This window comes from Oncorhynchus gorbuscha, unplaced genomic scaffold (genome assembly GCF_021184085.1).
Source record: "Oncorhynchus gorbuscha isolate QuinsamMale2020 ecotype Even-year unplaced genomic scaffold, OgorEven_v1.0 Un_scaffold_1712, whole genome shotgun sequence".
Lineage (NCBI taxonomy): Eukaryota > Metazoa > Chordata > Actinopteri > Salmoniformes > Salmonidae > Oncorhynchus > Oncorhynchus gorbuscha.
Genome location: NW_025746409.1, coordinates 107,124 through 117,419, shown reverse-complemented (window position 1 = coordinate 117,419; position 10,296 = coordinate 107,124).

The window sequence follows — 10,296 nt, the reverse complement described above, 5'->3', positions numbered from 1 at the left end:
CAGAATACTAATTCTGTTGCTGTATATGTATGAATTGTCTTTTAATCCCAGTACTGAATATAATGTGTGTAAATATAATCAAGAATTAGAACAATGACTGGTAGAAATGAATGAACTTATCGTCAGACTGGCTAGAATGCTGATCTACACAGGCAGACCTTGGCTCGGTCATAAATGATCTAAATTGTTGGGAGACGGATGTGGGAAGGCTTGAGAACTATACAGCCTTTGTACCGGTGTGGAGAAGAGACGGAACGAAGACTAATGACGTCATTTTCAGTTTATAACCCGTTGTATAATGTTTCATGTTCAGTTCTGGAGAATAAACGCTGCTGATTGATTTCCAGACTGGTCTCTGTCCATTTTTTTATGCACAAAAAAAAGAGTCTTACAAATTGTTAGGAGTGGACCGTGTTTAATTTAATTGGGTAATAAAACATGTAGGACTTTAATTCCAGTAACATTATTGCAAAGTGTCAACGATTATTTAAGTAAGTAAGTGGCGCAAGTCTTTGTGTTTGTATTTATGATGGATTCCTCCCTAAACTAAGGCATATCTACAACACATTAAGTGTGTTCCCTCAGGCCCCTACTCTTCCTGGGGTCCAGCTAAACTAAGGCATATCTACAACACATTAAGTGTGTGTCCTCAGGCCCCTACTCTTCTTGGGGTCCAGCTAAACTAAGGCATATCTACAACACATTAAGTGTGTGTCCTCAGGCCCCTACTCTTCCTGGTGTCCAGCTAAACTAAGGCAGTTAAACATTTTAAAAACATTACAAAACCTTCATAACAGATTTCACAACACATTAAGTGTGTCCTCAGGCCCCTACTCTACTACCACATATCTACAACATATTAAGTGTGTTCCTCAGGCCTCTACTCTACTACCACATATCTACAACATATTAAGTGTGTCCTCAGGCCCCTACTCTACTACCACATATCTACAACATATTAAGTGTGTTCCCTCAGGCCCCTACTCTACTACCACATATCTACAACATATTAAGTGTGTCCTCAGACCCCTACTCTACTACCACATATCTACAACACATTAAGTGTGTCCTCAGGCCCCTACTCTACTACCACATATCTACAACATATTAAGTGTGTTCCCTCAGGCCCCTACTCTACTACCACATATCTACAACATATTAAGTGTGTTCCCTCAGACCCCTACTCTACTACCACATATCTACAACACATTAAGTGTGTTCCCTCAGGCCCCTACTCTACTACCACATATCTACAACATATTAAGTGTGTTCCCTCAGGCCTCTACTACCACATATCTACAACACATTAAGTGTGTTCCCTCAGACCCCTACTCTTCTACCACATATCTACAACACATTAAGTGTGTCCTCAGGCCCCTACTCTACTACCACATATCTACAACATATTAAGTGTGTTCCCTCAGACCTCTACTACCACATATCTACAACATATTAAGTGTGTTCCCTCAGACCCCTACTCTACTACCACATATCTACAACACATTAAGTGTGTCCTCAGGCCCCTACTCTACTACCACATATCTACAACACATTAAGTGTGTCCTCAGGCCCCTACTCTACTACCACATATCTACAACATATTAAGTGTGTCCTCAGGCCCCTACTCTACTACCACATATCTACAACATATTAAGTGTGTTCCCTCAGGCCCCTACTCTACTACCACATATCTACAACATATTAAGTGTGTCCTCAGGCCCCTACTCTACTACCACATATCTACAACATATTAAGTGTGTCCTCAGGCCCCTACTCTACTACCACATATCTACAACATATTAAGTGTGTCCTCAGGCCCCTACTCTACTACCACATATCTACAACATATTAAGTGTGTTCCCTCAGGCCCCTACTCTACTACCACATATCTACAACATATTAAGTGTGTTCCCTCAGGCCCCTACTCTACTACCACATATCTACAACACATTAAGTGTGTTCCCTCAGACCCCTACTCTACTACCACATATCTACAACATATTAAGTGTGTTCCCTCAGACCTCTACTCTACTACCACATATCTACAACACATTAAGTGTGTCCTCAGGCCCCTACTCTACTACCACATATCTACAACATATTAAGTGTGTCCTCAGGCCCCTACTCTACCACATATCTACAACATATTAAGTGTGTTCCCTCAGGCCCCTACTCTACTACCACATATCTACAACATATTAAGTGTGTTCCCTCAGACCTCTACTCTACTACCACATATCTACAACATATTAAGTGTGTCCTCAGGCCCCTACTCTACTACCACATATCTACAACATATTAAGTGTGTTCCCTCAGGCCCCTACTCTACTACCACATATCTACAACATATTAAGTGTGTTCCCTCAGACCTCTACTCTACTACCACATATCTACAACATATTGTGTCCTCAGGCCCCTACTCTACTACCACATATCTACAACACATTAAGTGTGTCCTCAGACCCCTACTCTACTACCACATATCTACAACACATTAAGTGTGTTCCCTCAGGCCCCTACTCTACTACCACATATCTACAACATATTAAGTGTGTTCCCTCAGGCCCCTACTCTACTACCACATATCTACAACATATTAAGTGTGTTCCCTCAGGCCCCTACTCTACTACCACATATCTACAACATATTAAGTGTGTTCCCTCAGACCTCTACTCTACTACCACATATCTACAACACATTAAGTGTGTCCTCAGACCCCTACTCTACTACCACATATCTACAACACATTAAGTGTGTTCCCTCAGGCCCCTACTCTACTACCACATATCTACAACATATTAAGTGTGTTCCCTCAGGCCCCTACTCTACTACCACATATCTACAACATATTAAGTGTGTCCTCAGGCCCCTACTCTACTACCACATATCTACAACATATTAAGTGTATTCCCTCAGGCCCCTACTCTACTACCACATATCTACAACATATTATGGTTGTGTCCTCAGACCTCTACTCTACTACCACATATCTACAACATATTACGTGTGTTCCCTCAGGCCCCTACTCTACTACCACATATCTACAACATATTAAGTGTGTTCCCTCAGACCTCTACTACCACATATCTACAACATATTAAGTGTGTCCTCAGGCCCCTACTCTACTACCACATATCTACAATATATTAAGTGTATTCCCTCAGGCCCCTACTCTACTACCACATATCTACAACATATTAAGTGTGTCCTCAGGCCCCTACTCTACTACTACATATCTACAACATATTATGGTTGTGTCCTCAGACCTCTACTCTACTACCACATATCTACAACATATTACGTGTGTTCCCTACAACACTAAATCCACGTGTACGTGTGTGTATAGACCCCCGACTTTCCAACCTGAAGATCACTGACATCGTGATTTGACCTTGGTTTTTTTCCCAGAGTTCCCAGTTGTCTTGAGAGTTCCGTTATTCCACCATGTCAGAGAAAACACCGTTGATGATTTCAAAAAGGATTTGATGAATGCAACATATTTTTCTGGATTGAAATAATTTATTTTTAAAACTTAGCTACTAGAGGACGTTCATTATATACATCTACATGATGTATTGTTACACCATGTAGGAGCAGTATAGACCTAGTCTGTTCATTATATACATCTACATGATGTATTGTTACACCATGTAGGAGCAGTATAGACCTAGTCTGTTCATTATATACATCTACATGATGTATTGTTACACCATGTAGGACCAGTATAGACCTAGTCTGTTCATTATATACATCTACATGATGTATTGTTACACCATGTAGGAGCAGTATAGACCTAGTCTGTTCATTATATACATCTACATGATGTATTGTTACACCATGTAGGACCAGTATAGACCTAGTCTGTTCATTATATACATCTACATGATGTATTGTTACACCATGTAGGAGCAGTGTAGACCTAGTCTGTTCATTATATACATCTACATGATGTATTGTTACACCATGTAGGACCAGTATAGACCTAGTCTGTTAGTCTGTTCATTATATACATCTACATGATGTATTGTTACACCATGTAGGACCAGTATAGACCTAGTCTGTTCATTATATACATCTACATGATGTATTGTTACACCATGTAGGAGCAGTATAGACCTAGTCTGTTCATTATATACATGATGTATTGTTACACCATGTAGGACCAGTATAGACCTAGTCTGTTCATTTTAATATTATATGTTCGTCTACTTGAATTAATATGAAATTGCCTTACGCACTGTTCAGATCTAGCCAATCACTGTTAAGATCTATCAGATCTAGCCAATCACTGTTCAGATCTAGCCAATCACTGTTAAGATCTATCAGATCTAGCCAATCACTGTTCAGATCTATCAAATCTAGCCAATCACTGTTCAGATCTAGCCAATCACTGTTCAGATCTATCAGATGTAGCCAATCACTGTTCAGATCTATCAGATCTAGCCAATCACTGTTCAGATCTATCAGATCTAGCCAATCACTTTTCAGATCTATCAGATCTAGCCAATCACTGTTCAGATCTATCAGATCTAGCCAATCACTGTTCAGATCTAGCCGATCACTGTTCAGATCTATCAGATCTAGCCAATCACTGTTCAGATCTATCAGATCTAGCCAATCACTGTTCAGATCTATCAGATCTAGCCAATCACTGTTCAGATCTATCAGATCTAGCCAATCACTGTTCAGATCTATCAGATCTAGCCAATCACTGTTCAGATCTATCAGATCTAGCCAATCACTGTTCAGATCTATCAGTTCTATCCAATCACTGTTCAGATCTAGCCAATCACTGTTCAGATCTATCAGACCTAGCCAATCACTGTTCAGATACAGCATTAAAGGAGAGTTGAATTGAATAGAAAAAAGGCAACAGTAAACATGTTGACCCCCACGAATGATGCAGCGCCCCCTTTGGGCCAATCAGTGTAATTTAGCAAATACCGGATCTATGGCAAAAGATTATCACTGCATTGTCGGAACTAGAAGCACAAGCATTTCGCTACACTCGCATTTAACATCTGCTAACCATGTGTATGTGACAAATACAATTTGATTTGATTTTGATTTGAACACATCATTCACCCAAGTTTCGTCAAAATTAGCCCAGTGGTGTCTTGAAATATAATTTGAGTTAGCTAGACTCATATCCCTGAGCATGTGTGCCAAATTTCACCACTGAGTCAAACAGATCACCACCATGTGGTAGATACTCTGAGTCAAACAGATCACCACCATGTGGTAGATACTCTGAGTCAAACAGATCACCACCATGTGGTAGATACTCTGAGTCAAACAGATCACCACCATGTGGTAGATACTCTGAGTCAAACAGATCACCACCATGTGGTAGATACTCTGAGTCAAACAGATCACCACCATGTGGTAGATACTCTGAGTCAAACAGATCACCACCATGTGGTAGATACTCTGAGTCAAACAGATCACCACCATGTGGTAGATACTCTGAGTCAAACAGATCACCACCATGTGGTAGATACTCTGAGTCAAACAGATCACCACCATGTGGTAGATACTCTGAGTCAAACAGATCACCACCATGTGGTAGATACTCTGAGTCAAACAGATCACCACCATGTGGTAGATACTCTGAGTCAAACAGATCACCACCATGTGGTAGATACTCTGAGTCAAACATATCACCACCATGTGGTAGATACTCTGAGTCAAACAGATCACTACCATGTGGTAGATATGAATGTTCTTGCATATATAAAAAATAAAAAAATAAAATAAATAAATAAATACATATGCCATTTAGCAGACGCTTTTATCCAAAGCGACTTACAGTCATGTGTGTGTACCAAATGTACAAGCGCCATGCTTTACCAACTGAGCTACAGAAGGACCACATATTGAGTCTTGACCGTGTTTGCAATATGTGTACCAAATGTTGTTACAATACGAATATCCTTGACTGATTTATGTGCCAGACCACGCCCACCTGCAGGGTTATTGGTCAAATAGCAGCCATTTTATTTTACATTTTATTTTACATTTTGCAAATGTATTAAAAATGAGAAGAAAAAAAGATGAAATACCTTGTTTAAGTATTCAGACCCTTTGCTATGAGTCTCGAAAATGACCTTCGGTGCATCCTGTTTCCGTTGATCATCCTTGAGATGTTTCTCCAACTTCATTGGCAGTCCACCTGTGGTAAATTCAATTGATTGGACATGATTGTATATATAAGGTCCCACAGTTGACAGTGCATGTCAGAGCAAAAACCAAGCCATGAGGTTGAACGTAGAGCTCCGAGACAGGATTGTGTCGAGGCACAGATCTATGGAAGGGTACCAAAACATGTCTGCAGCATTGACGGTCCCCAAGAACACAGTGGCCTCCATCATTCTGCAGCATTGACGGTCCCCAAGAACACAGTGGCCTCCATCATTCTGCAGCATTGACGGTCCCCAAGAACACAGTGGCCTCCATCATTCTGCAGCATTGACGGTCCCCAAGAACACAGTGGCCTCCATCATTCTTAAATGGAAGGAGTTTGGAACCACCAAGACTCTTCCTAGCCAAACTGACCAATCAGGGGAGAAGGGCCTTGGTCAGGGAGGTGATCGAGGGAAAGATGAATGGAGAAAAGTACAGAGAGATTCTTGATGAAAATCTACTCCAGAGCGCTCAGGACCTCAGACTGGGGCGAAGGTTCACCTTCCAACAGAACAACGACCCTAAGCACACAGCCAAGACGACGCAGGAGTGGCTTCGGGCCAAGTCTCTGAATGTCACTGAGTGGCCAAGACAGAGCCCAGACTTGAACTCAATTGAAAACCTGACAGTGCTTGAGAGGATTTACATTTACATTTACATTTAAGTCATTTAGCAGACGCTCTTATCCAGAGCGACTTACAAATTGGTGCATTCACCTTATGACATCCAGTGGAACAGTCACTTTACAATAGTGCATCTAAAACTTAAGGGGGGGTGAGAGGGATTACTTATCCTATCCTAGGTATTCCTTAAAGAGGTGGGGTTTCAGGTGTCTCCGGAAGGTGGTGATTGACTCCGCTGTCCTGGCGTCGTGAGGGAGTTTGTTCCACCATTGGGGGGCCAGGGCAGCGAACAGTTTTGACTGGGCTGAGCGGGAGCTGTACTTCCTCCGTGGTAGGGAGGCGAGCAGGCCAGAGGTGGATGAACGCAGTGCCCTTGTTTGGGTGTAGGGCCTGATCAGAGCCTGGAGGTACTAAGGTGCCGTTCCCCTCACAGCTCCGTAGGCAAGCACCATGGTCTTGTAGCGGATGCGAGCTTCAACTGGAAGCCAGTGGAGAGAACGGAGGAGCGGGGTGACGTGAGAGAACTTGGGAAGGTTGAACACCAGACGGGCTGCGGCGTTCTGGATGAGTTGAAGGGGTTTAATGGCACAGGCAGGGAGCCCAGCCAACAGCGAGTTGCAGTAATCCAGACGGGAGATGACAAGTGCCTGGATTAGGACCTGCGCCGCTTCCTGTGTGAGCCAGGGTCGTACTCTGCGGATGTTGTAGAGCATGAACCTACAGGAACGGGCCACCGCCTTGATGTTGGTTGAGAACGACAGGGTGTTGTCCAGGATCACGCCAAGGTTCTTGGCGCTCTGGGAGGAGGACACAATGGAGTTGTCAACCGTGATGGCGAGATCATGGAACGGGCAGTCCTTCCCCGGGAGGAAGAGCAGCTCCGTCTTGCCGAGGTTCAGCTTGAGGTGGTGATCCGTCATCCACACTGATATGTCTGCCAGACATGCAGAGATGCGATTCGCCACCTGGTCATCAGAAGGGGGAAAGGAGAAGATTAATTGTGTGTCGTCTGCATAGCAATGATAAGAGAGACCATGTGAGGTTATGACAGAGCCAAGTGACTTGGTGTATAGCGAGAATAGGAGAGGGCCAAGAACAGAGCCCTGGGGGACACCAGTGGTGAGAGCGCGTGGTGAGGAGACAGATTCTCGCCACGCCACCTGGTAGGAGCGACCTGCCAGGTAGGACGCAATCCAAGCGTGGGCCGCGCCGGAGATGCCCAACTCGGAGAGGGTGGAGAGGAGGATCTGATGGTTCACAGTATCGAAGGCAGCCGATAGATCTAGAAGGATGAGAGCAGAGGAGAGAGAGTTAGCTTTAGCAGGATCTGCAGAGAAGAATTGGAGAAACTCCCCAAATACTATTATTTTATTAGCCAAGCTTGTAGTGTCATACCCAAGAATTAGTAAGTCGCTCTGGATAAGAGCGTCTGCTAAATGACTTAAATGTAAATGTAAATGTAATTACTCAAGGCTGTAATTGCTGCTCAAGGTGCTTCAACAAAGTACTGAGTCTGGATATTTATGTAAATATCATATGTATTTTTATTTTATACATTTCATCATGTCAAACAACCTGTTTTTGCTTTGTCATCGAGTATTGTGTGTATATTGATGACGAGAAAAAAACCAAGTGTTTAATCCGTTTCAGAACAAGGCTGTAACGTAACAACATGTGGAAAAAGTGAAGCAGTCTGAATACTGAATGAATGCTCTGTCTATTTAAGGTGAAAGGGTCTGAATACTGAATGAATGCTCTGCACCTCAAGTTCAAGTTTTAGAACCAAATATCTAAATACATTCGGGAACAAGAATTGGCAACGTCACTCAAATTCACAACATTGAGGAAGGTCCAATGTCACTCAAATTCACAGCATTGAGGATGGACCAATGTCCCCTAACATTCACAGCATTGAGGAAGGACCAATGTCCCCTAACATTCATAACATTGAGGAAGGACCAATGTCCCTAACATTCATAACATTGAGGAAGGACCAATGTCCCCTAACATTCATAACATTGAGGAAGGACCAATGTCCCCTAACATTCATAACATTGAGGAAGGACCAATGTCCCCTAACATTCATAACATTGTGAAAGGACAATAATGTTGGTCAAAAGGGTAAGTAGTATGTTCTTATTGTAGATGCCTAGTAGCTGACTGTTAATACCCTCATCTAAAATGAGCTCGCTGGCATAAGGGATTACATTCCAAGCACAGAGGAGTTATTCTATTGGAAAGAGGAGTTATTCTATTGGACAGAGGAGTTATTCTATTGGACAGAGGAGTTATTCTATTGGACAGAGGAGTTACTCTATTGGAAAGAGGAGTTATTCTATTGGACAGAGGAGTTATTCTATTGGAAAGAGGAGTTATTCTATTGGACAGAGGAGTTATTCTATTGGACAGAGGAGTTATTCTATTGGACAGAGGAGTTACTCTATTGGAAAGAGGAGTTATTCTATTGGACAGAGGAGTTACTCTATTGGAAAGAGGAGTTATTCTATTGGACAGAGGAGTTATTCTATTGGAAAGAGGAGTTATTCTATTGGACAGAGGAGTTATTCTATTGGACAGAGGAGTTATTATATTGGACAGAGGAGTTATTCTATTGGACAGAGGAGTTATTCTATTGGACAGAGAAACGATGTTGGTTTCCATACAAGCCTTTCATTCTAATAGTAATATATCATGTTGTTGACCTTCACCAGATGCCCAGCCTTTCATTTACATTTTACATTTAAGTCATTTAGCAGACGCTCTTATCCAGAGCGACTTACAAATTGGTGCATTCACCTTATGACATCCAGTGGGACAGTCACTTAACAATAGTGCATCTAAAACTTAGGGGGAGGGGGTGAGAGGGATTACTTATCCTATCCTAGGTATTCCTAATAGTAATATATCATGTTGTTGACCTTCACCAGATTATCCTAATAGTAATATATCATCCTCACCAGATGCCTTTCATTCTAATAGTAATATATCATGTTGTTGACCTTCACCAGATGTCCAGCCTTTCATTCTAATAGTAATATATCATGTTGTTGACCTTCACCAGATGCCCAGCCTTTCATTCTAATAGTAATATATCATGTTGACCTTTGACCTTCACCAGATGCCTTTCATTCTAATAGTAATATATCATGTTGTTGACCTTCACCAGATGCCCAGCCTTTCATTCTAATAGTAATATATCATGTTGTTGACCTTCACCAGATGCCCAGCCTTTCATTCTAATAGTAATATATCATGTTGTTGACCTTCACCAGATGCCCAGCCTTTCATTCTAATAGTAATATATCATGTTGTTGACCTTCACATTCTAATAGTAATATATCATGTTGTTGATGCCTTTCATTCTAATAGTAATATATCATGTTGTTGACCTTCACCAGATGCCCAGCCTTTCATTCTAATAGTAATATATCATGTTGTTGACCTTCACCAGATGCCTTTCATTCTAATAGTAATAATAATAAATACAACT